Below are 27,633 nucleotides of genomic sequence, written 5' to 3' on the forward strand. Positions count from 1 at the left end.
AAAAAATATTATCCTCATTGGGATTTGAACCCAGAACCTGCAGTGTCCATGTACAATAATAACACAGCGCCTCAACCCACTGAGCTATAGCCTCAGTGATTAACAAGTGGAGAATTTTGGTAACTAAGAACTATATACTGCCTTGGTATATAGGGAGGGATCTTCTCAGATTATTGTAATTATTGAGACTATTATTATTATTATTATTATTATTATTGAGATGATTATTATTATTTTTACCATTATTAATAATCATCTCCATAATAATAAAATTTATAATAATAATAATAATAATAATAGTCTCAATAATTACAATAATAATCTCTGAGAAGATCCCTCTCTGTGTCACAGTGTAAATGGCAGATAACATGTCTTACTTACCAGAAATCCTCAGCTCTGTATCACTGGGCTTATAGCTCAGTTAGTTAGGCTCCTGTCTATGGTGCAGAGGGTCCCAGGTTCGAATCTCAGCCTGGCCAAAACTTTATTTAATTTAATTATATAAAGAGCTTGTGTCTGGGGAAGACCTGGAGACCATATATGGACAGATAGAGATCTGAGCTGATGACGTGGTCCCTGCTCTCTCCACTAAGCCGACACTTCTCTGAAAAGGATTCCCTGCCCGATGTCTGCTCTGGGGAACTCTAGGAGATGCAGTGACCATATATGGACAGATCTGAAGCTGATGACGTGGTCCCTGCTCTGCGCTAAGCCCGACACTTCTCTGAAAAGGATTCCCTCCCTATGTCTGTAAAAGCCATTCTGTACTGTGAGTTCAGGCTTTCAAAGTATTTACTATGCTGACACAGCGGGACCTGGGGGGAGAATCCGTGACAATATCATAGCTGCCCGTGACGCGGGGCAGGGGTACGAAAAACGGGAAAGTCCCGTCAAAATCGGGACGGTTGGGAGCTATGCTCAGAGCCATTCTGTGCCTCCGTGACTACAGCTCTGCCTGTACTATGTCCCTTTGTATTGACATCCAGCAGGAGCTGGGCAGCCTTCCAGCGTTATCTGTGAGGACAGGATGGGCGTTTCAGAGCCTCGGCGTTGAAGCTGTATTAAATGAACTTTCTAAATCCTTTCAATACCAAGATGAAAACAGCCATTTCTCTCAGCTCTAATAAATCGGCTAAAAGCGGTGGACACTTATGTGCCATAGGAGTCGATAAGCTCATATGGTGATCGGTTCTTATAGTAAATTGATCTGCACTTGGCTGTTTTTTTTGCACCAAATTTTTTTGTTGTGCATTCAGAAATGATAATTTCCAATTTGTAGCTTTCCCTACGTTCAGAGATTTGGCTGTCGCATGTTCCCTAGCAATGGACACATGCTATCTCCTCTGGCACAAAAGAGGGCTTCAGCTTTCCCCATCCGTCCGCAAACCCCCCAATAATACATCTATATACAGCCACCTCACCCCCAGTAACAAATCTATATACAGCTGCCTTGCTCCACAGTACTACATCTATATCCAAACCCGCCAGTATTACATCTATATACAGCCGCCTCACCCTCCAGTAATGCATCTATATATAGCCACTTCACCCCAAGTAAAACATATACATACAGCCGCCAACCGCCCAGCAATACATCTATATACAGCCGCCAAACCCTCAGTAATACATCTACATTCAGCCGTCAACCCCCCCAGTAATACATCTTTATACAGCCGCCAAACCCCTAGTAATACATCTATATACAGCTGCCTCACTGCCCAGCAATACATATACACCTTCCCAGTACAACTGACCCCCTGGCCCAGTACATCTACCCCCCTGCCCAGTACACCTACCTCCCGCCTAGTACACCTATCATCCCCCCTGCCCAGTACACATACCATCTCCCGTGCTCAGTATGCATTGCTCCAGACAGTTGGCTCACAGCTCACTGTCTGTAACTTGCGGCATACCCAGGTTGGGATTAGGAGATATACAAGCAGCGGCAATGCATCGGCAGTGTGTAGCTACCTTTTCACTGCATGCTGACTGTCCCTGGCTGATAGTGTTTTGCTGCAACATCACTGCTGGGCATCTCTCATTTCCAGAGAGCGACAGTCAGTTCACTGTCTGGGAGCATTATCGGTGCATGCCAAATATGTCATCTGGTCGAGGCGCCACCTGAAAGCAAGATGGTGGGGGCACCGGGGCAAGCGCCCTGGGTGCCCCGCTTGTCATCCTCCTCTGCCTGCGGGTCTGCAGCATCAAGAATATTCTCAAGAATATAGATGATGGCATTTACCTCTTTAACCGCTGACATCAGGGTTCTTAGTTCTGTAAATGATGAGGCCAATGATTGGTCTCATCTGTCACATGATCTCTGCAAAGTGATGCATAGCGGTATCGGGGAGAAAGATTGAAATGAGTTACATTTATTTCAAAATAAATGTCTACAGTTTTGACTAAACAAAGTGACCGGTAGTGTTAGGTATTTTCCATGTGGAGCAGTTGAATCATACCTTTGTATGCATTCCAGGATTGTAGCTGAATTCAGAGTACTGTGATGCACTTGTGTATTAAATCTATTCTCTGAACACAGCACCCCCAGGTACATGCTGTAGTAATAAAACAGAAGCCTGCTACACCATAGACTTATCACAGAGGGGCTCTGCTTTGTTTAGTGAAAATCTTTGGATCCTGTCTATAGGATATATAGGTTCATAGCATCATTGTAAGATATGAGACTGTTACCTTGTCATGTATTGCCATCTAGTGGTTGACTGCATGTTTGGACATTTTTTTTTCTGTATTTCTACATGGTGTATCTTGTTGTGGCTATTTTGTGATATTATTAACTTGTCCCCGACTACCCACTGATGAAAGACATCAGTGGGTGTGGGTCCCGAGTCTGCAGTGACGTCTTTTGACGTCTGCCCCCACAGAGGCTCTTACAGATGCCCTAATAACACTTAAAAACCCTTTACTGTTTATACGGGTGCTCCTCCCACCCACACCTTGGGTCACAGGCTCACCCGTGCCCCTCTCTGTGCTCCAGCGCCACGATGGTCCGACTTAGCTCTCCCCGTTCCTGCTCAGTTACGCGCGTCACCGCCTCCTAGAGCGGAAGTGCCGGCTCCAGAATATTTAAAGGGCCACCATGCAATTGATTGGTGCTGGCCATTCCCAGAATCCCTGATAAGCCAGCCTCTTCCTGCATACCCTGCCGGATCTTTGTGCCTCATATCTTGTTCCTGATGCCCTGTGCTTGTATTGTGAATTCTCGTTGTGGCTACGGTTCCGTTATTGACTTTGATCCTGTTAGAGTAGTTCAATCCTTAGGCAGAAATTAATTAATGAAATGAATGCATATGCTTATGTCAGGGGTAGTGGGCCCACTGGACCTCCGCAGACAATAACCAACGTAAGCCAACACCTGGGACCGGAATCTAAGTGGCACCCACTTTTCACCAGTGCCCTCTGCAAAGCGGGTTGGACTTTTAGCGGCATGGTACCACCAGGTCATTCTACAGGTGTGATTTTGTCCACGGCAGCCAAGAAAGGTAAATAGACATTAAGCAGGATCATAGTCGGAGACAGGCAGGAGGTCAAGACGGGCAGCACGGAATCGGAGTCAGGGACTACGCAACAGATCAGGGAAGGCAGAACACGATCAAAGTCAAATACGGAACCGGGGTCACAACTGGAAATCACACAAAGAACGCAGGGCATCAGGGAACAAGGTTTTTCAACGGCACTAGGCACAAAGATCCGTCAGGGGGTTGCAGGAGCACCCGTGACAGTACCCCCCCCTTCAGACTCCCCCTTTTCTTAGGCAGAACTCTCTGCAGGAGGTCATGGTCCAGGATATTGTCCTCAGGCTCCCAAGATCTCTCCTCCAGACCGAACCCATTCCAGCCAACCGAGAAGAACCACGTACCTCTCACCATCTTCATATCTAGGATCTCTTTTACTTGTTGTAGCCAGGGATCTTTAGCTGGACATACCTGGAGGACAACCAGATTTTGTCACCTGGAGAGAAAATAGGAGGAGGCCTGGTTTCTTATCAGCCTGGAGCTTGGTTGGAGCAGAAGCCTGTAACAAGGAAAGGCAATTCTGCTCCCAAACGGACTTCAGATCCTATACCAATTCTTCAACTGCAGGAATGTCTAAGGACGCAAGTAGAGGAAGAGGAGGGAATGGGTGCAGTCCATTATTGATGAAGAATGGAGCAGAGCCGGCAGAAGCTGAATCCACAGAGTTATAAGAGAACTCCGCTCATGGCAACAGATTGGACCAGTTGTCCTGACGGGCAGAAACAAAATGGTGGAGATAACAGCCCAGAGTCTAGTTAACTCTCTCCAGTTGTCCATTAGACTGTGCGTGATAGGCAGAAAAAAAGTCAAATTTAACTTTAAGACAGGGATCACCAGAATTTAGAAACAAACTGAACCCCCCAATCAAAAACGATGTGTCGGGGAAGCCCATGGAGCCGGTAGATGTGATGGAATGCTGGCAAGGCATGGAGCAAGCGGAAGACCTGGCAGAGGAACAAAATGTGACATTTTGGAAAGCCGGTCAGTTACCACTCAGATGACAGTATTGCCAGAGGAAGGCGGAGAGTCAGCTATGGGTAACAGCTGAAGAAGTCCAGCAGGTTTCAGACGAGCCTGTGGTGGATTGAGTTGCTGTGCAGTCGCTGGTTTCAGAGGAGCCTATGGTGGATTGACTCGCTGAGCAGTCTGGAGATAGAGGAGATTCTTGTGATCAGTGTATATACAGACCGGAAAATTAGCTCCCTCCAGAGGATAACGCCATTCTTCTAAGGCAAGTATAATCGCCAACAGTTCTCAATCGCCTATAGAGTAATTCCTCTCTGCGGAGGAGAAGGTCTTTGAGATAACACCGTGAGTGAGAGTTCGGCCTTTGGGCCCTTTCTGGGTGAGCACCACCCCAGCTCCTATTGAGGAAGCTTCAAGTTCCAGGTAAAATGGCTTCTCAGTATCAGGCCGTGTGAAACCTGGGGCTGAGGCAAAAGCAGACTTTCATTTAGAGAAGGCTCCTTTGGCCTCTGGAGGCCAGAGTCGGGGATTGGCGCCTTTCTTGGTGAGCTCCACAATAGGAGACAAAACAGAGGAGTATGAGATAAACTGCCTGTAGTAATTCGCAAAGCCCAAAATCTTTGTATAGCAAGTAGACCTAGTGGGCGTGGTCAATGAAGAACTGAAGACAACTTGGTAGCATCAATCTATAGAGCCCTGTCAGAAATAATGTAGCCGAGGAAGGGATGACTCTTCTAATGGATCTGGCACTTCTCAAGCTTGGCGTAGAGGTGATTGGCTCTACAGCTGAGGACTTGGCGTACGTGGGACTCCAGGTCCATGGCGAACACCAGGATATCGTCAAGACCACGACAGGGGTGTGTAGCAAGTCTCTCAAGATGTCGTTGACGAATTCCTGAAAGACGGCTGGTGCATTACAAAGTCCAAACGGCATAACCAGGTACTCAAAGTGTCCATCACGAGTATTAAAAGTAGTGTTCAACTCATCTCCCTTGCGGAAACGGATGAGGTTGTTGGCCACACTAAGGTCAAGTTTGGAGAAGAACTCCAAGCTCCATGTAGGCGGTCGAACAGTTCAGTAATCAATGGCAAAGGATAGTGGTTCTTAACCTTAGCCTTGTAAAGACCACGATACATGGACACAGTGACCCATCCTTTTTGGTTGCAAAGAAGAAGCCCGCAACAGCCGTATGAACCCCCTTTGTAGGTGCTCTTTGATGTAGTCAGATATTGCTGGGGTTTCGGGCACAGAAATTGGGTACACCTGACCTTGAGGAGGAGATTTACCCAGCAGCAGATCAACATGGCAGTAGTAGGGAAGGTGTGGAGGCAAAGTCTCTGCTTTCTTTTTCAAAAAGATGTCAGCAAAGTTTTTATAGAAAGCTGGGAGACCCTCCAGAGGCTTGGAGACCACATAAGAGACCATGACAGGTACTGGATGAGGAACCACCATACAGTGAGACTGGCAATCAGATCCCCAACAAAGAATCTCCCCTGTCTTCCAGGTAAGCACAGGTGCGTGGAGCTGCAACCACGGAAGACCCAACAGGAGAGAAGACGTGGACTGAGGTAGAACATAGAAAGACAGTCTCTCTTTATGTAGTGCTCTGACTTGCATGAACAAAGGCTCAGTGCGGTACCTGACCGGATTTGGCCACTGACAAAGGAGATGACCAGGGGCTTCTCGAGGTGGACCACAGGGAATTGATGCTAGGAGACCAGAGCAGCATCCACAAAATTAATAAATAATAATAATTCTTTATTTATATAGCGCACACAGATTACACAGTGCTGAACAAAGCATGACAAATTGGTCCTTGTCCCCATGGGGCTCACAATCTAAACAACCTAACAGTATGTTTTGGAGTGTGGGAGGAAACCGGAGTCACCGGAGGAAACCCACGCAAACACGGAGAGAACATACAAACTCTTTGCAGGTGTTGACCTGGGTGAGATTCAAATCCAGGACCCCAGTGCTGCAAGGTAGAAGTGCTACCCACTCAGCCACTGTGTCACCCAAAGTTTCCTGCAGTTCTGGAGTCCAATAAGGCAGAAACCTGATAATGGCTTCCTGTGCCAGAGCTGAGAAGAACAGGAAGGTACAGACGTGGAGAAGCTTTGTACTCACCTAGGGATGGATCTCCCAAGAACCCTAGGTGCAAGCATTTTCCAGACGCTGAGGACGGAGTGGACAGGTCTTAAGGAAGTGTTCCGGGCTGGCACAATAGAGGCAAAGGTTCTCCCAACATTGTCTGCAATGTTCCTGGGATAGGTTCAGGGTTCAGTAAATGGGTTTCCCTTTTGTATCTCTGTCCTCGAGCCCGAATGGCAATTAATAATAATCTAGCAGATTCCTTCACCTTGGTCTGGGGCACCGGTCATGTCTGCTCTTTATCACCCCTTCTTTTTGTGCTAGCTATAGAGCCTCTTGCAATTAGACTGAGAACTGACACCCAATATGTAGGGGTGCCGCATGGATCTGGACAAGATAGTCTTAGCTTATATGCGGATGATCTTTTCCTATTCATGTCGCACCCAGAGTAGTCTTTACCCAGGGTTATAGAACTGATGCATATGGGAACTTCTCAGGCCTACATATACATTGGGGAAAATCTTGTCTTTTGTACTTAAACATCAGGAGAGCAGCAGAATCACCATCTCAGATTCATGATCTACCAGTAGTGGACAAGTTTAAATCTTTATGCATTATTTTTTCCAAACAACCAGGGGTGGCCTCTTTAGAGATAAGTTTAAGGTATGGGCGTCATTACACCTCTCTGTAGCAGGTAAAATCAACTTAGTAAAAATGGTGGTGCCACCCAAATTATTATATGTACTCCAACACGTTTACTACCCGAGTCCTTCTGGATTCCATGATTATACCATTTATCGGGGCTCATCACGCTCTAAACTCCAACTTGCAAAACTGCAGAGCCCAACTCAGCTCCACTCAATTCAAGCAGGTCATCAGTTATTGAGACTCTCTCTAACTTACCCTGACGACCAACACCTGCCACACCACTGATTTGCCTCTTTGGCATTTTAGAAGTGGTGAGAATTCCCTTTGACATCTTATACCATAGCCAAATTGCAATGTAACATTAGATAACAGTAGAATGCAGCCCAAGCTTGTGCTAGACACCCTGAGCCTTCATTTCAGTGGCCCGTTGTATTTTTTATATTCACATTTCATATCCTTGAAAGTCTTTTTTTAGTTTTCTCTGCTCGACTCTCCACCTTATTTTATGCAAGAAATTTTCCTCAGCGACGAGGGACGACTTTCATCTGGTAAGTTTGGGGTATTGATGCATTGGTGTTGGGCGCTGGTCTTATGCTCAACTCCTCTCTGTTTATGGTCGGCTCCAAGGTAAACTTCTGTAGTATGGAGGTAAGGAAGAGGAAGAGCTCCATACGGGCCAGGCTTTCTCCCATACACATCCGTTTACCTGAGAAAGAAAGCATATAGAATAATTTAGAATTTTTCATTTAATCAATGAGAATAGCGACATCGTTCAGGCAGAATAAAGATTGTAATGGTCCCTATGCAATACTTTATTTTTCCTGTGGGGGCACTGTAGGATAAATGAATGCTTGTACAATGAACAACATTCCCCCTTCATGTCATGTGGACCTGAAGGGTTCATGGCCAGGGGCAGAGGGGGCCAACATGGGACAGTCATGCCCTGTACCTGCACCCTAGTTATAGCCAGTTCCAGGAAATGGTGCATGGTTTAGCTCAATTCCACAACAGGCAGAATGCTGAGAGTGGGGAGAGTGGGAAGTCTTTACATCAATCCCGACATGTGTTACTAACAGTTTACCACAGGACATCTGAAACCCTAATACATTGTAGGTCATTTACTAAGGGCCCGAATCGCGTTTTTACGGCAGGTTACCCGAATTTTTCTGTTTTGCGCCGATTGGCGCATTGGCGCCAGCGTGCACGTGTCGGAAATTCGGGGACATGGCCGTACGAAAACCCGACAGATTCGGAAAAAACGCCGCATTTAAAAAAAAAAAGTGTTGCTTGACACGCGCTTACCTGCACCCGGCCTGGCTCGGTGAACTCCAGTGCATTCCGATGGAATTCAGCACAGCAGCGACACCTGGTGGACATCGGGGGAAGTACCTTAGTGAATCGCCGGAAGACCCGAATCCTCCACACAGAATGCGCCGCTGGATCGCGAATGGACCGGGTAAGTAAATCTGCCCCATTGTCTTAAAGGATTTGTTAAGGGTCAAACATTCATCTACTATCTAATGAATGGATTCCCAATTATAGAAACTACCACCAAATATGATATAAGGCACCTTTTACCTAATTTATGGAGTATTAGGTCTGGCTGGCATCCGGCTGGTCAATTTAACGTCTAATGGCCAAACACTTTTGCCAATTCCTGTAACTCTCATGGCGAAATAATAAAATACATGCTGGTCCTGCTGCCTCTATCCAGTGGTGGTATCCTATGGAGAGAGGGTCATTTGAATTTGTAGCAATCCCCTTAACAGTGGGGAAATTTGCCAGTCTTCAACCACTCTGCACAGAGTTGTAAGATGCGTCAGAGTAATAAAGGGGCACATCTTTAATAACTAAGTCTCTTAAAGAGAACCTGAAGCCACATTTTCACAAATACAGCTAGTGTCAGGTTCTCATAGAGCCCTATTAATTAACTAGCACCCTTCTTTAGCTAAAAATTGTTTCCTTCACATCACCTTTATCTTGAAGGGACTTTGCCCTGCTGATTCGGCCTCTTCCATCTACACCTCCACATGTCCCATGCTTCTTCTCAGCATGTCATGTGACATGAGTGACACCATTACAGGTCCTTTAGCCTCCTAACATTAGCAAACTGTACATCATGTATATATCTGATCACATGGAGTAATTACACTACACTTCATTGTCAGAAATAAGTGTCTCAACTAGAGGCTTATCTTTGGCTGGTTCGCAATGCATGGAAACAAATAGTAGAATGTATCTGGGGATGTTTCTGCTTTAAGGTTTTAGGCTATTGAAAGGGTGCAGTCCTCTCCAAGAGGAAGCAACAGATGTTGCCTCTTTATAAGAGACGGCTTTAGGATTTTGTTATTGAATACTGTTGTTCCACATGGTTTGAATACTAGAAATAATTTGATCTTAATATATTAAAGTTTCTTCTAAGATATGGGGGCACATTTACTTACCCATCCGGAGGAGTTCACAGAAGCGACACATGCAGGAAATCGGACACACGATCTTAGTGACTCCCCGCACAATGCACTTTCGGGGACGGGTAAGTAAATGTGCCCCAATGTTCCACCTAGGAACAGTTCTGTAACACTGAGACTTGTTAATCAGGAACTAGGAGGCAAAGCAATGCAAGTAACTCAAGTGTGTGCAGGGCTTCATTGGACTCAAGTATTGACATTGGACTCACGGCAGATGAGTTGCATACAACTTTACAAATTGATTTTTTTGGGGTTAATGACAGGTTCTCTTTAAATGTCAACGATGGGGTAATCCTGCAAAATAGATTGACATCCAAAGACATAAAACAAATCTGCAGTGATATTTAGGTGGAAATTTAAATTGTTGTCCAAAAAAATATATAATTGAAAGTGCATTTTAATAGTACCGTATATACTTGTCTATAAGCACAAAAAATGTGCTGAAAAACCTCACCTCGGCTTATACACGAGTCAAGTAAAAAATAAAAAACTTAATACTCAACCTCCAGTTTCCGGATCCCGATCTTCAGCGCGCGAGTCCCGATCTTCAGCGCGCGGTATCAGGAGGCGGCGGCTCCTCTTCCCTCTTCTTTCTACTGTGGCCGGCAGATCGCGTCCATGCGATCTGCTGTCGGGTGCACAATAAGATGCAGCGGTGTCGCGGCTAATGATGTCATCAGCCGCGACACCGCGGTATCATAGTGCGCGCCCGCCTGCAGATCGCATGGACGGGACCCGGGCGCTGAAAATCGGGACCCGCGCCAACAATCCGGACACCGGAGGGTGAGTACTAAGTTTTTTATTTTTTTATACGCTTGGCAGGGGGCAGGCTGCATACTTTATGGGGGCATGCTGCATACTTTATGGGGTAAGGCTGCATATTTTTGGGGGGCAGGCTGCATACTTTATGGGGACAGGCTGCATACATTATGGGGGTAGGCTGCATACTTTATGGGGCAGGCTGCATACTTTATGGGGGCAGGCTGCATACTTTATGGGGTAAGGCTGCATATTTTTGGGGGGCAGGCTGCATACTTTATGGGGACAGGCTGCATACATTATGGGGGTAGGCTGCATACTTTATGGGGCAGGCTGCATACTTTATGGGGGCAGGCTGCATACTTTATGGGGGCAGGCTGCATACTTTATGGGGGCAGGCTGTATACCTCATGGGGGCAGGCTGTATACCTCATGGGGGCTGGCTGTATACCACATGGGGGCTGGCTCTATACAACATGGGGGCTGGCTGTATAGAACATGGGGACTGGCTGTATACTACATGGGGGCTGGCTAGCTGTATACTACACCCTCGGCTTATACTCAAGTCAATAGGCTTTCCCAGTTTTTGGTGGTAAAATGAGGGGTCTCGGCTTATCTTCGGGTCGGCTTATACTTGAGTATATACGGTAACTATAAACTACAATATAATTATGCAACAATCTCCTACCTGTGGAGAATGCCAGAAATGCATCACTTTTCTTGAAGCCACCTTTATCATCAAGAAAGCGTCCAGGATCAAACTCTTCTGGGTTCTTGAATTGTTTGGGGTCTTTCAAGACTGAAGTCAGGAGTGGAAACACCATGGTGCCCTGAAAATTTTAGTATAAAATAAAAAATATTTTGAAAAGTCAAATGAAGAAGCAAACCAAGATGTTGAGAGCAGGACACCTCCTGTCCCCATGCTGTCCTGTTGGCGCCAATTCTAGTTTTAAAGCATAAATACTGGATATAATTAATAATAGTAAAAATATGATAGTGTTACATTTCAGCCAACTCCTAAAAGCGTAAAAATAAAATGACTGAGAAGACCATTATATTCAACCTTAGGAATGTGATATCCTCGGAAGATTGTGTCCTTGCTGACCGCATGGGGAACTCCTGTGGGGACAATATCAGCAAATCTCTGGATCTCGTGGATCACGGCGTCTGTATAGGGCAACTTACTCCTGTCTTCTATCGATGGACAGCGATCTTCGCCGATCACATTGTCAATCTCCTGTTGAATCTTCTCTGAAATTTACAAAAAAGGAGAGAAGATATTTTCTTTTGTCTGATAGTGTATCCATAATTCATTTACATCGAAATTTAGTTAAGATGCTTTAAAGATGTTAAGGCCCCATACACAGGGTCGGACTAGCCCACTGGTGGACCGGTGGTTCCACTGGTGGGCCCCAACTCCTGTCCTATCAGAGAGCTATGGCAGAGGCCTCTGCACCCAAAGGAGGTCCCTGCCATTGATAGTAATAGTACTCGATTCAGCTGGAAACGGCTGCTCGCTCGGACTATCCCTCTGCCAAAAAGACATTGCATCTACGCCTTTATGACGCATATGCATTGTCAATGAGTGCAACGCGGTTGGGAGACTTCCCGGCGCATTTCACACTATGACCAAAGATGCGTGGCAGCGTGATGACATCATCACCAGGCCGTTCCATAGGATAGGGCCTAACTTGCTGATTGAAGGGGACTTCGGTGATGAGACCCCCACAGATCATGAAAACGAGTGGTCCCAGGTAGATCCGTCGTATCCCTCATCATTCCATCAGAATAATGGAGGAGACGGAGATCGCCGAGCGTGGGGAATGAATTTATCTCTCCACTGCACACAGCTAAAATTATATTGGGATTGCGGAAGTTTTTTTTAAAAAAAATTGTTACCTTGAATTTATGGATATTTCATGGGTATCAAAAACCCATATCTCAGCGTGACAGTTGTGGTCTCCGTTCCAGCAAAAAATAAATCTAATATTGTTGGCTCCAGGTTTTTCTCATTAAATTCTGTGTGTGGATTCTTTTTTTCCTAAAAGATATGAAATGTCTTGTTATTTAAAATAAGATTTTTATTTTTATGAAAGGCCTTATATACGGTGACCCCATGGTGTTAACCCCTTCCCAATGCTGGACGTAATAGTACTAAATGGGGTAGGTAATTTACGGACCGGCGCCATACTATTATGTCCTGATTCTCCAAGCGGACAAAAGGGGAATATGCCTCTTGCCCCAGTGGATCAAACCCCCTGTGCCGCTTACCAGGCAGAATTCTTATCCTCCTACGGCATTTTGGAGGTTTGCCGTTTTTGGGAGAGCTGCCCAATAAGTCAGGCCTTCCTCCATGCAGAACCCGAATGTAACCTACATGCTGCGCATCCTGAGTGAGTTACATAACACACTGCAATACATGTTACATGGCATTTTCGACTTTGGCAACTATTTTACGTTACCTGGTTAAACCCCAGGAATAACAGTTATTACATTTTGATAGATTGGACATTTTGGGACTCGGTGATACCTAACATGTTTATTAACATGTTGTTTTTTAAAGGGGTTCCCCAAACTGTAAAAAAACCTTGGTGGCCGGGAGGGGGTTGCTTAAAAAAACAAACATTTCCTTACCTCCGTGGTCCCTCCCAGTGTCCCACAATGCCATCTCTCTGCTCCATGCCCCTTGTAAACACCAAGGTTTTATTTTACAGTCTTGGACAACCCCTTTATCTTTTTATCTTTTACTATTTTCAAGCCCCCTAGGGTACTTAAACCCTAGGTTGTCTGATTGATTCTACCATATACTGTTATACTACAGTATGGCAGTATTTGGGGATTTTCCACATTATCTATTATAATAAATGGGTTATTTAGGCTTCTCGAAGTAACTGTAAAGCCGAGCAGGTGCCTCAAAAGAATAAGTTTGTGTTTTTACAAAAGATTAAAAAAATTGCACCTAATAGTCTAATCCCCTTAACTTTGTACACATAAAAAACCAATCCAGCATAAAGCCGTTGGAAAAAAGTGCGAAATTTTGAATTTTGAAAATTTTTCGAGAATTTTTCTGAATTTTTGTCAAAGATCAGAGTTTTTTTATCATAAATCACCTGAAAACACATCACCTAAAATTTACAGCTAACATGAAGTGCAATGTGTTACGAGAAAATAATCTCAAAAATCCCCCGATATGTTGAAGTGTTTCAAAGTTCTAACCACTTAAATTGACCACTAGATGGTTGATTCTAACATTTGACTGTCAAAATAATTTCATTTGTCTTATGGGAAACTAAGGGGAATCTAAATACGTTACCTAAAAGGTTATTTATTTTTTTAAGTACTTTTAAACTTACCTCTTCCATTCTCATAAGGAAGCAATCTATGAAGTCACGAGGGCAGTTCTCATCCAGGGTGGCCCGGTGGGCGTCCACCATCTCCTTTATAGATTTTTTCATGTAAGTTATCATTTTAAACATCTCCTGGTGTGGACCAGGAATGTGCGGCTTTATGGATGGGAACATGTTAAGAAGCTAATTAAAAAATAAACACAATGATTATATTCTATAAATTTCATGTATAAATGTTGTACAGTTCTTAATGCTATAACTATTCAATCTCAATGCACCTTATAAGAATATTGTAGGATTGCTACATTGTGGATTGACCAAAATTACCATAATTTTTCTTAATTCTGCTAAAAAAATATCCTTCTGCTTTATGTCTTCATCTATATATAGCTATAGATGTGTACCTTTTCCGGGCCATTAGGCGCACCGGAATATAAGGCGCATTAGTCCGATGTGCCTTATATATGTAATAATTCCATATATAAGGAGCATCGGACTATAAGGCGCGGGTCGGGGGAGTGGCGGAGGTCCGGGGGCGGAGTGGAGACCCGACGGGACGAGACGCGACGCGACGCCGAGACGCGACGCGGAACGCGGGGAAGGTGAGCGGGGAAGGTGAGGGGGAGGTGGAGGATGGCAGCGGACCATACTTACATAGGTCCCCGCTACCGGAGACAGCAGATCTCCAGCGGGAACTGCAGACCGACGCGGCAGAAGTTGTTCGTGCCGCGTGGTCTGCAGTTCCCGCTGGAGATCTGCTGTCTCCGGTAGCGGGGACCTATGTAAGTAGGGTCCGCTGCCCTGCGCCATACATAGGGCGCACCGGACTATAAGGCGCACTTTGGATTTCTAAGGAAATCCAAGGCTTTTATGTGCGCCTTATAGTCCGGAAAATACGGTATATAGATATATTAGATAGTTACCAGTCCAGGATGATTGTTGAGCAGTTGGAATATTTCCTGTAGATTCTTCAATAGTGTCAAAAATGTTTGGTCCTTATAGTCAAATCTTTCGCCAAACACGACGGAGCAGATGACATTAGAAACAGCTAGTCGTAATATAAATGTTGGGTCAAATGGAGAGTCTGTTGAAAAGTAAAAACTGATAGTTACTAGTGATAAGCAGACACATGAGGTTCCACTAAGGGACATGAATAAAAGTTCAGAACGGTTACCCAAACCAACCCCAACACCGCGATTAATAACCAGTACTGCAGGTATTAACTGGTTGAAGACATTGGGGGTCATTTACTAAGGGCCCGATTCGCGGTTTCCTGACGTGTTACCCGAATATTTCCGATTTGCGCCGATTTCCCCTGAATTGCCCCGGGATTTTGGCGCACGCGATCGGATTTTGGTGCATCTGCTCTGGCATGCACGCGACGGAAATCGGGGGCGTGGCCAAACAAAAACCCGACGGATTTGGAAAAACCGCCGCATTTAAAAAAAAAAATCTGTCGCAGAGCTTGCACTTACCTTCACTCAGCCCGGCTCGGTGAACTCCAGCGTGTTCCGCTGCTCTTCAACGCAGCAGCGCCACCTGGTGGATGGCGGAGGAACTACCTTAATGAATCCTGGCCGAATCCAGCGCGAATGGATCGGGTAAGTAAATCTGCCCCATTGGACGAAAGAGATTGTCCTAATTAGCAACCTGTTGCGAAATTTGGACGATCTCTTTTGTCCACGGGATCTGCAATAGAAGACCGGCTGTTACATACAGTCAAGCCCCCAATGCCTCTGCCCGGCAGGGAGATCATACCTTGCCATATATTTAACCCCTTAACTACCTTGATCCATGTTTGATTGCGATAGCTAAGGAGAGAGACAGAGGAAACGGGGTTCCCGCTGTCACACCCCAGGTCCCCCACAGTGCAATCATGAGGAGCCTGTGTGTTGCCATGGCAGCCAAAAGTATGGCAAAGACTTTTTTGTCGTATCTATAAAAAATTTAAATTAAAAATCTCATTAAATATTGCTATTTTAGTGCCTCCTCCGAAAAAATATTTAATAGAAAGCCAGAAGTTCCCTTTAATAGTATCAATCAAAGAATCACCTTTTCCTGCATTAAAAAAGCGATATTAATCCTGTTGAATAAAATCGTGGTGTATAGAATATGGGGACACATAGGAAAAAGAGGTTTCCTTAAAAATGTGTTTGGTTTGTTTAAGTAGTAAAACCATAGGAAAACCTTTACCTGCTTGGTGCCTCCTTAATCATACTAACCTATAGAATAGTTTTATCATGTTTATTATACTATATGGTGAGCTGTGTAAAAGTTTTAATTAAAACACAAGTGGCAAAACAGGTGTTTCAGTCTGTTCCGCTGCAGGAAAGAGTTAATGAATTTGATCATCATGCTATTTTTACCATAAAAATGTACACATTGAACCATCTGTGCTCTGAGCTGACAATGTGCTTAGATTATCAGTGTACGGGTTTATCTATACTTTCATTTAGATTCTGGACATTTTACTGGTATCTGACACATAGAAAAAGGAAGATGATGAGATGGATATAAAACACATTGACACTTTCAGCTCTACTAACTCCCCAATAACACACACAGAGTCAGGTCTGCTCCCTCACCTTATTAATAAAACGCACAGTCTATTCGGCTTATCTTGCCTGTAGAGTTAGTAGAGTCTGCACACTGCTGCTTGCCGACAGGAAGTGCCTGTGTCTGAGCTGGTCACACTATACGGGGGAAGGTCAGGAGACAGAGAGCACTGCAGTGTGCAGATGAGAGAAGCTATTCATGAGAAGAATCCTACCATAGTCAGAAGATTTACAGTATTATCCAGGGACAGCCAAAAATGTAAGCAACAGGTAATTGGAATTATATCTATAAAATTCTGTAATTTTGTTAATTACAGTGAATAAGTAAAGCTGGGTGAGACTGAATTCTTAACTTCTATCTTAGGTCTGGATTTGGGCCCTGAACCCACAATATTCAGCACAGACCTTTGGGTCCAGACATCACTAATGGTTAGTTATTGGAATAAATCATATTCTTAGAGCATAGACCTGAGGTTAGGGACTTTCAAAATCCTATTTGTGCAAATGCAGTATTCCCCCCCCCCCCCCTCCCTTCCCCCGCTGCTTCACCAGGACTTCACCAGATTAAGGTAATTTACACATGATTGTGAACTATGGCTGATTTATCATTACTGTACACAACCTTATTGTGAATAACTGACTGTTGGGTTTGGATCTCCACCAACCTTTATCTTTCTGAAATCTCTCATTAAGAAAACGAGCTTCTTCTTGGATTCTTTCTTCAACGCTTCTCTTTCCCATTCCAAAATATTTTAAGGTTGTCAGAGAAAAACGACGAAGTGTTTTCCACCTTTCTCCATTACTGGCAATGACCCCTGTAATATTAAGCATGAAACCAAGTTCAGGGGTTTGCAACATTCGATGTTGTCAAATATTGTACTGTAGAAATGTCTGGTTATAAGATTATAGAGAGATTTACAATGAAATCATAAAGAAAGATCAGTAATAATTTTATCAACTTACCAAAATCCTTCTCAAAAAATTCTCCACCTCCTACTATTCCCCTACTGCTAAAAGCATCACTGTGGTCCACCAAGGCTTCCTTCACCACATCATACCCAACCAGAACTACTGTTCGAAGGTTTCCTATATAAATGGTGTAGACAGGTCCATACTTGTTGCTCAACTACAGAAATGTTAAAAAACATAAAAACATTACTCTACTGTATATGGAATTTCTAAATTATTATAGGGTAATTGGGTCTTTATAATCCCTTACCGACATTGGACATAGTCCTATGTCACAGGCGGCAAGGACTTGCCGCATCGTAACGTAGCACTACATCCAGCTTCTGGCACCGGCTGCCAAATGGTGTCGGCTGTATATTATAGCCGACACCCGCTGCTAACACCCATGATCAGAGATTTGAAAAAATGGAAAGTGTCAGAAAGGTGAAAAGTGCTTTGACGTTAAGGGGTTAAGGACTCTCCTTTATATGACAATAAAGATAAAAGAGTCTTGTAAAAAAAAAAGTCCTGGATGACCCAACAAATCCATGTATTACATTTATCCAATGACTTTATACATCCAACATGCAATACTTCATCTCTCCTGCAGGGGCGCTGCAGGCACATAGAACTTAGTTCTGGATTATTCTACAAATCACAACTGAATGTTGATGGTGCTGGTGGTTGGATTCCATTTGATCAATGGATCATAAATGAATCTGCATAGCAAAGCATTTTTCTCTATAAAAGAGGAATGAACTATTTTTTAAAGTGAAAATTTAATTATAACAATCACTTTCAATGTAATCCATATATTGTACAGATGTTTTTTCTACCCCTTTATCAATAGAAATTATTTTTTCCAATGCAGGATATAAAGATCTTATCAAGTTTTTGTTTTTGCTTCTTTGATTTTATTTTACAATTACAGATTGAATGGTACTAATAGAATTCCAGTATATAACACAATACACATAAGTTTTCTGGTAAAAAAAAACAAAACATCATGATACTAATGTTAAATGGGAGAAATTCAAATCTATCCTGGGTTTTTATACTTCTAAATTTATTCCAAAAGGTAACAAGTATAGACGGGCTAGATTACACCCCTTGTGGCTTACAGCTACAGTTAAAAGGCCAATTGAAGAGAAAAAGAGGGCATTTAAAAAATATAAATCTGATGGGTCACCTGAGGCTTTCAATACTTACCAAAATCTGTAAAAAAGAAATCAAATCAGCCAAAATACAAAATGAAAGACAGGTGGCTAAAGATAGCAAAACAAAAAAAAAAATTTTTTAAGTATATCAATGCAAAAAAAAAATGGATCAGAACAGGTTGGACCCCTTTATTCTGAAAATGGGTCATCGGTGACTGGAGACCAGGAGAAGGCGGAGATACTTAATAGGTTTTTTAGCTCCGTTTATACGTTAGAAGAGAGAAATTCTGACGTGGGTGGTGCCAGTGCAGGTCATGCACCCTGTGATATACTAGACTGGCTGAATGTAGACATTATCCAATCTAAGCTCAATAAAATCAATGTGTACAAAGCTCCTGGACCAGATGGGTTACACCCCAGAGTTCTTAAAGAACTCAGTTCTGTTATTGCTGTACCGCTGTCTAACATCTTCAGGGATTCCGTAATGTCTGGTGTGGTGCCAAGTGACTGGCGCAAGGCAAATGTGGTGCCAATATATAAAAAAGGCTCTAGAACTTCGCCTGGCAATTACAGGCCTGTAAGCTTAACTTCCATTGTGGGGAAAATACTGGAAGGGTTAGTAAAAGACGATATACTGGAGTATGTGACATCAAATAGTATAACAAGTGACAGCCAGCGAGGGGTTACTAAGGATAGAAGTTGTCAAACTAACCTGATCTGCTTCTATGAAGAGGTGAGCAGATGCCTGGATGGAGGAGCAGCTGTGGATATTGTGTTCTTGGACTTTGCAAAGGCATTTGACACTGTCCCTCATAGACGCCTGATGGGTAAAATTAGGGCTATTGGTTTGGCAGAAATCATTTGCAATTGGATTGAAAACTGGCTGAAGGATCGTATCCAGAGAGTTGGGGTCAATGATTCCTACTCGAAATGGTCACCAGTTATGAGTGGTGTACCCCAGGGTTCTGTGCTTGGCCCACTACTATTTAATATATTTATTAATGCTATAGAGATAGGAATTAATAGCACCGAGCTGTGTAGTGTAATACAGTCTATGGAGGATGTTCATAGGCTGCAGGGTGACTTGGATAAACTGAATGTTTGGTCATCCACTTGGCAAATGAGGTTTAATGTGGATAAATGTAAGGTTATGCACCTAAGGGCCAATAATCCAAAGGCAAAATATGTCCTTGGGGGAGTAAATCTGGGAGAGCCCCTTGTTGAGAAGGACCTAGCGGTACTAGTAGATCATAAATTGAATAACAGCATGCAATGTCAAGCAGCTGCCTCTAAAGCTAGCAGGATCTTGTCATGTATCAAAAAGGGTATGGACTCTCGTGATAGGGATGTAATATTATCACTATACAAGGCATTGGTTCCGCCTCACCTGGAATATGCTGTCCAGTTCTGGGCACCGGTCCATTAAAAGGAGGCCCTGGAGCTGGAGAGGGTTCAACGTAGAGCCACAAAAATGATAAGGGGTACGGAGGGTCTCAGTTATGAGGAAAGATTAAAACAACTAGAATTATTTAGTCTGGAAAAGAGACGACTACGAGGGGACATGATTAATTTATATCAATATATGACTGGTCCATACAAAAAATATGGTTGTAACTTGTTTAAGATTAAATCAAATCAAAAGACGAGGGGGCACTGTCTCCGTCTGGAGAAAACAAGGTTTAATAACCAGAGGGGACAGGGCTTCTTTACTATGAGAACTGTCAATCTGTGGAATAGCCGAGCTCAGGCGCTGGTCACAGCAGGGACAGCAGAGAGCTCAGGCGCTGGTCACAGCAGGGACAGCAGAGAGCTCAGGCGCTGGTCACAGCAGGGACAGCAGAGAGCTCAGGCACTGGTCACAGCAGGGACAGCAGAGAGCTCAGGCGCAGAGCACAGCAGGGACAGCAGAGAGCTCAGGCGCTGGTCACAGCAGGGACAGCAGAGAGCTCAGGAGCAGAGCACAGCAGGGACAGCAGAGAGCTTCAAGAAGGGTCTAGATGCCTTTTTACACCTAAATAACATTGATGGTTATGTTATATAGAATTATTTCCCCTAAATCCCTTCCTCATCCAATCCCTTCCCTTCCTTGGTTGAACTTGATGGACAAATGTCCTTTTCAACCGAATAAACTATGAAACTATGAAAAACATGAAATTTCACCTCTTTACTACATCTCCATTTCAAGTATGCATGGAGGGGCGTGAAGGAAGTGTTACCCAAGGCAGTTATGTCCCGCCCATGCACCAGCTATAGCCTGCGGCAGTTCCACATAATGAATATAGTAAGTATACTCTAATTGTAATAGACCTAATAAAATATAAAGCTGTTTATTCTATTAGGCCAACATTTGGCTACTCCATTTGGCAATTTGCATCGGAATGTGTTTATATTATTTATACAAAGCATCAAACATTTCAAACATTAAAGAGATGATATAAAATTCAGAGCAAATTTAAAAACTATGCTAAAGAATATAGCCTGAAGTGTTGTGGGGCTGTTACCAGAGCCTCTCCATGCTTCCAGGCTGTTACTTTGTCTCCCCCGTCCCCCGTTCTGCTTCTTCAGGACTCCCCCCCCCTTTTCTATGCACAGCTACGGTATGTGCACAGAAATATAAGAAACAAGTTATGAAGGACAGAATAGGAAGAGACAAAAGAAATTTTCTTTTGCAATTTCCTTTTTCTTTTTTTCTTTTTCAAGTTCTCTGAAAAACACAATAAAAAATATATTAATGTATATATATATATACAGGCAGTCCCCGGGTTACGTACAAGATAGGGTCCGGAGGTTTGTTCTTAAGTTGAATTTGTATGTAAGTCGAAACTGTATATTTTATAATTGTAGATCCAGACAAAAAAAAATTTGGCCCCAGTGACAATTGGAGTTTAAACATTTTTTGCTGTAATGGGACCAAGGATTATCAATAAAGCTTCATTACAGACACCTTACAGCTGAGCATTGCAGCCCGGGACTATAGTAACATCCAGAGAGGTCACCAGAGGTCACAGGGGTCCGTCTGTAACTAGGGGTCATCTGTAAGTCGGGTGTCCTTAAGTAGGGGACCGCCTATATATATATATATATATATATATATATATATATATATATATATATATATATCTGGGTAGGGTATGATATGATGTGACAATATTTTCCGGTCATTATGGCATAACTATTTTTCTATCCACTGAATCTGTACAGGTTTCCAGTACATTATACATTGATGAGTGTCATTATAATGTATCACAGAAAATCCACCGCCGTGTACAGTAAATCTTCATGAATGCAAAAGTTAAAAAGTTATTGAAGTAGCAAAATGCAAAGACGGAAAGGAGCTGCAATGAGAAGGGGTGAAGATAGGTACATTTCTTTTATCCATAACATACACAGACCTCATGACAATTACATGTACTTACCTTAAGTAAACACTGTGGTAATTCAGAGGCAACTAGTTGAAAGATGTTCCCCATGATGGGTAGAGGGGTAGGTCCTGGAGGTAGGTTCTTCTGTTTGACCCCATGCCACCACTTTATAAGATATATTAGCAGGGTGACCCCAGTGGTCAGGAGAAGCGTCGCTGCAATGTTCAGAGCCATCCTGTGTCCCGGGGACTATAGTTCTCTCTGTACTGAGCAGAGTGTGTGACTGCCCAGGGCACCAGGGTGGAGGAGGCGCTGAGGAGCACATCACAACCTCCAACCTTCTCTGCACACAAAATATCTTTATTAGAGATGAGCGAGCACTAAAATGCTCGGGTACTCGTTATTCGAGACGAACTTTTCCCGATGCTCGAGTGCTCGTCTCGAATAACGAGCCCCATTGAAGTCAATGGGAGACTCGAGCATTTTTCAAGGGGACCAAGGCTCTGCACAGGGAAGCTTGGCCAAACACCTGGGAACCTCAGAAAAGGATGGAAACACCACGGAAATGGACAGGAAACAGCAGGGGCAGCATGCATGGATGCCTCTGAGGCTGCTTAATCGCACCATTATGCCAAAATTATGGGGAACAGCATGGCCATGACAGAGTGACCGAATGAGGCTAGATAGCATCTAAAACATCCAATAATTGACCCTGACACTATAGGGGACGGCATGCAGAGGCAGCGGCAGCAGCGGCAGGCTAGAGAGTGGCATGGCGACATACCCTAAATGGACTCAGGCTTCAAACCAATGGGTGGCAGAGAGGAACCAAAGGAGGTGAGCAAGAAGCGCTCAAATAATATCGGTACATGATAAAAGTTTGCCAGTATATTTTGTGGATTACACAGCAGGGTGGCGACAAAGTTAACATGGAAGCCATGAAAACAACCCAAAATTCTGCCTGACACAGCTCGTTTGATAAGAGGACCATGTATGGAGGCAGTGAACTAGTAGTAGATTAAAGGTGCTGCAGTTAAAACTATGTTAGTTGGATCTTGGCATGGAGCTGGCGCTCCGCTGCCAGGCGAGCTTTCGCCAATCCAAGCCCCTGTCTCTAGGCTACTCCCCAAACAGCACTTCTAAGAACCTTTTGTATAAGATCAAGTGTAGTAGCGTTCTTATAAGTTTGGGATATGGCGGGTGAGGGGAATGTAAACAGATGCGCAAGAAGCGCATGATGCGCATGGAGCTGGCGCTCCGCTGCCAGGCGAGCTTTCGCCAATCCAAGCCCCTGTCTCTAGGCTACTCCCCAAACAGCACTTCTAAGAACCTTTTGTATAAGATCAAGTGTAGTAGCGTTCTTATAAGTTTAGGATATGGCGGGTGAGGGGAATGTAAACAGATGCGCAAGAAGCGCTGAAATAATATTGGTAAATGATAAAAGTTTGCCAGTATATTTTGTGGATAACACAGCAGGGTGGCGACAAAGTTAACAACTTTGATGTGGAACCCATGAAAACAACCCAAATTTCTGCTTGACACACCTCGTTTGATAAGGGGACGATGTATGGAGGCAGCTATATGGACGACTTTTGGAGGTAGCAATGGAGACAACGTGTGGAGGCTGCTATGGAGACAATTTAATTTGGATAGTGCCTATATGTGGCAGTCCAAAAAAGTTTTCAAACCAGAGGAGCGGGTAGGTGGCCCTCCAGTAAAATGGAATAGATTGAGTGCCTGTATGTGGCAGTCCAAAAAACTTTTCAAACCAGAGGAGCAGGTAGGTGGCCCTCCAGTAAAATGGAATAGATTGAGTGCCTGTATGTGGCAGTCCAAAAAAGTTTTCAAACCAGAGGAGCGGGTAGGTGGCCCTCCAGAAAAATTGAATAGATTGAGTGCCTGTATGTGGCAGTCCAAAAAACTTTTCAAACCAGAGGAGCAGGTAGGTGGCCCTCCAGTAAAATTGAATAGATTGAGTGCCTGTATGTGGCAGTCCAAAAAAGTTTTCAAACCAGAGGAGCAGGTAGGTGGCCCTCCAGTAAAATGGAATAGATTGAGTGCCTGTATGTGGCAGTCCAAAAAAGTTTTCAAACCAGAGGAGCGGGTAGGTGGCCCTCCAGAAAAATTGAATAGATTGAGTGCCTGTATGTGGCAGTCCAAAAAACTTTTCAAACCAGAGGAGCAGGTAGGTGGCCCTCCAGTAAAATGGAATAGATTGAGTGCCTGTATGTGGCAGTCCAAAAAAGTTTTCAAACCAGAGGAGCAGGTAGGTGGCCCTCCAGAAAAATGGAATAGATTGAGTGCCTGTATGTGGCAGTCCAAAAAAGTTTTCAAACCAGAGGAGCGGTTAGGTGGCCCTCCAGAAAAATTGAATAGATTGAGTGCCTGTATGTGGCAGTCCAAAAAACTTTTCAAACCAGAGGAGCGGTTAGGTGGCCCTCCAGAAAAATTGAATAGATTGAGTGCCTGTATGTGGCAGTCCAAAAAACTTTTCAAACCAGAGGAGCAGGTAGGTGGCCCTCCAGTAAAATGGAATAGATTGAGTGCCTGTATGTGGCAGTCCAAAAAACTTTTCAAACCAGAGGAGCAGGTAGGTGGCCCTCCAGTAAAATGGAATAGATTGAGTGCCTGTATGTGGCAGTCCAAAAAAGTTTTCAAACCAGAGGAGCAGGTAGGTGGCCCTCCAGTAAAATGAAATAGATTGAGTGCCTGTATGTGGCAGTCCAAAAAAGTTTTCAAACCAGAGGAGCGGGTAGGTGGCCCTCCAGAAAAATTGAATAGATTGAGTGCCTGTATTTGGCAGTCCAAAAAACTTTTCAATCCAGAGGAGCAGGTAGGTGGCCCTCCAGTAAAATGGAATAGATTGAGTGCCTGTATGTGGCAGTCCAAAAAAGTTTTCAAACCAGAGGAGCAGGTAGGTGGCCCTCCAGTAAAATGAAATAGATTGAGTGCCTGTATGTGGCAGTCCAAAAAACTTTTCAAACCAGAGGAGCGGGTAGGTGGCCCTCCAGAAAAATTGAATAGATTGAGTGCCTGTATGTGGCAGTCCAAAAAACTTTTCAAACCAGAGGAGCAGGTAGGTGGCCCTCCAGTAAAATGGAATAGATTGAGTGCCTGTATGTGGCAGTCCAAAAAAGTTTTCAAACCAGAGGAGCAGGTAGGTGGCCCTCCAGTAAAATGGAATAGATTGAGTGCCTGTATGTGGCAGTCCAAAAAAGTTTTCAAACCAGAGGAGCGGGTAGGTGGCCCTCCAGAAATATTGAATAGATTGAGTGCCTGTATGTGGCACTCCCAAAAATTGTTTAAAACAGAGGACCGGGTAGGTGGCTCTCCAGAAAAATTGAATAGATTGAGTGCCTGTATGTGGCACTCCCAAAAATTTTTTAAAACAGAGGACCGGGTAGGTGGCCCTCCAGAAAAATTAAATGCATAAAGTACTATAGCTAGAGCCAGTGGGCCCTGTAAAAAAATAGCCAGTTTCCTCTGCTTTACTGTACAAAGAGGAGGAGAAGGAGGAAAATGAGGAGGAGGAGGAGTGGATAAATTATTCAGGTTGAGCTTCCTTCACCTGGTGGAGATTGGGAATTATGAGAAATCCATGCTTTATTCATCTTAATAAGCGTCAGCCTGTCAGCGCTGTCAGTCGACAGGCGTGTACGCTTATCGGTGATGATGCCACCAGCTGCACTGAAAACCCGCTCGGACAAGACGCTAGCGGCAGGGCAGGCAAGAACCTCCAAGGCGTACAGCGCCAGTTCGTGCCACATGTCCAGCTTTGAAACCCAGTAGTTGTAGGGAGCTGTGTGATCATTTAGGACGATGGTATGGTCAGCTACGTACTCCCTCACCATCTTTCTGTAAAGATCAGCCCTACTCTGCCGAGACTGGGGACAGGTGACAGTGTCTTGCTGGGGTGACATAAAGCTGGCAAAAGCCTTGTAAAGCGTACCCTTGCCAGTGCTGGACAAGCTGCCTGCTCGCCTACTCTCCCTCGCTACTTGTCCCGCAGAACTACGCACTCTGCCGCTAGCGCTGTCAGAAGGGAAATACTGTTTCAGCTTGTGAACCAGGGCCTGCTGGTATTCATGCATTCTCACACTCCTTTCCTCTCCAGGGATTAGAGTGGAAAGATTTTGCTTGTACCGTGGGTCCAGGAGAGTGAACACCCAGTAATCGGTGCTGGAATAAATTCTTTGAACGCGAGGGTCACGGGATAGGCAGCCTAGCATGAAATCTGCCATATGCGCCAGAGTACCAACGCGTAAGAATTCACTCCCCTCACTGGCCTGACTGTCCATTTCCTCCTCCTCCAACTCCTCCAACTCCTCTTCTTCTGCCCATACACGCTGAACAGTGAAGGACTCAACAATGGTCCCCTCTTGTGTCTCGCCAACATTCTCCTCCTCTTCCTCCTCATCCTCCTCCACCTCCACCTCCTCGATATGCGCTGAGAAACAGACCTAAGGGTGCTTTGGCTATCAACAAGGGAATCTTCTTCCCCCGTCTCTTGTGAGGAGCGCAAAGCTTCCGACTTCATGCTGACCAGAGAGTTTTTCAACAGGCCAAGCAGCGGGATGGTGAGGCTGATGATGGCGGCATCGCCACTGACCATCTGTGTTGACTCCTCAAAGTTACTCAGCACCTGACAGATATCAGACATCCACGTCCACTCCTCATTGTAGACTTGAGGAAGCTGACTGACCTGACTACCAGTTCTGGTGGAAGTTGACATCTGACAGTCTACAATCGCTCTGCGCTGCTGGTAAACTCTGGATAACATGGTTAATGTTGAATTCCACCTCGTAGGCACGTCGCACAACAGTCGGTGAGCGGGCAGTTGGAGGCGGCGCTGCGCTGCCCTGAGAGTGGCAGCATCTGTGCTGGACTTCCTGAAATGCGCACAGATGCGGCGCACCTTCGTGAGCAAATCAGACAGATTGGGGTATGTCTTGAGGAAACTCTGAACTATCAGATTTAACACATGGGCCAGGCATGGCACATGTGTCAGTCTGCCGAGTTGCAGAGCCGCCACCAGGTTATGGCCGTTGTCACACACAACCATGCCTGGCTTCAGGTTCAGCGGTGCCAGCCACAGATCAGTCTGCGCCGTGATGCCCTGTAATAGCTCTTGGGCAGTGTGCCTTTTATCGCCTAGGCTCAGCAGTTTGAGCACCGCCTGCTGTCGCTTAGCGACGGCACTGCTGCTGTGCCTAGAGCTACCGACTGATGGCGCCATGCCCACGGATGGTAATTCGGAGGAGGAGGAGGTGGAGGAGGGGTGGGAGGAGGAGTTGGCATAGTAGGCCTGAAACACCTGGACCGAGGTAGGCCCCGCAATCCTCGGCGTCGGCAGTATATGACCAGCCGCAGGGTCAGACTCGGTCCCAGCCTCCACCAAGTTAACCCAATGTGCCGTCAGCGATATATAGTGGCCCTGCCCGGCAGCACTCGTCCACGTGTCCGTGGTCAGGTGGACCTTGTCAGAAACGGCGTTGGTCAGGGCACGGATGATGTTGTCTGACACGTGCTGGTGCAGGGCTGGGACGGCACATCGGGAAAAGTAGTGGCGGCTGGGGACCGAATACCGAGGGGCGGCCGCCACCATGAGGTTGCGAAAGGCCTCGGTCTCTACTAGCCTATAGGGCAGCATCTCCAGGCTAAGCAATCTGGAGATGTGGACATTAAGGGCTTGGGCGTGCGGCTGACTATCAGCTGACACAGGGGAAGGAGCAGTGGTGTGCACGGCCGGAGGTGAACGGGCTTGTTGCCACTGAGTGGGGTGTTTAGCATTCATATGC

At 44.8% G+C, this 27,633-nt stretch overlaps 1 pseudogene; it reads right to left on the reverse strand.

Moving 5' to 3' along the window:
• Window positions 1-7,760: 7,760 nt before the first annotated feature.
• On the reverse strand, window positions 7,761-22,069 carry LOC140077980 (cytochrome P450 2G1-like; annotated as a pseudogene).
• Between the last annotated feature and the right edge of the window lie 5,564 nt (window positions 22,070-27,633).

This window comes from Engystomops pustulosus, chromosome 9 (assembly GCF_040894005.1).
Source record: "Engystomops pustulosus chromosome 9, aEngPut4.maternal, whole genome shotgun sequence".
Classification (NCBI taxonomy): Eukaryota; Metazoa; Chordata; class Amphibia; order Anura; family Leptodactylidae; genus Engystomops; species Engystomops pustulosus.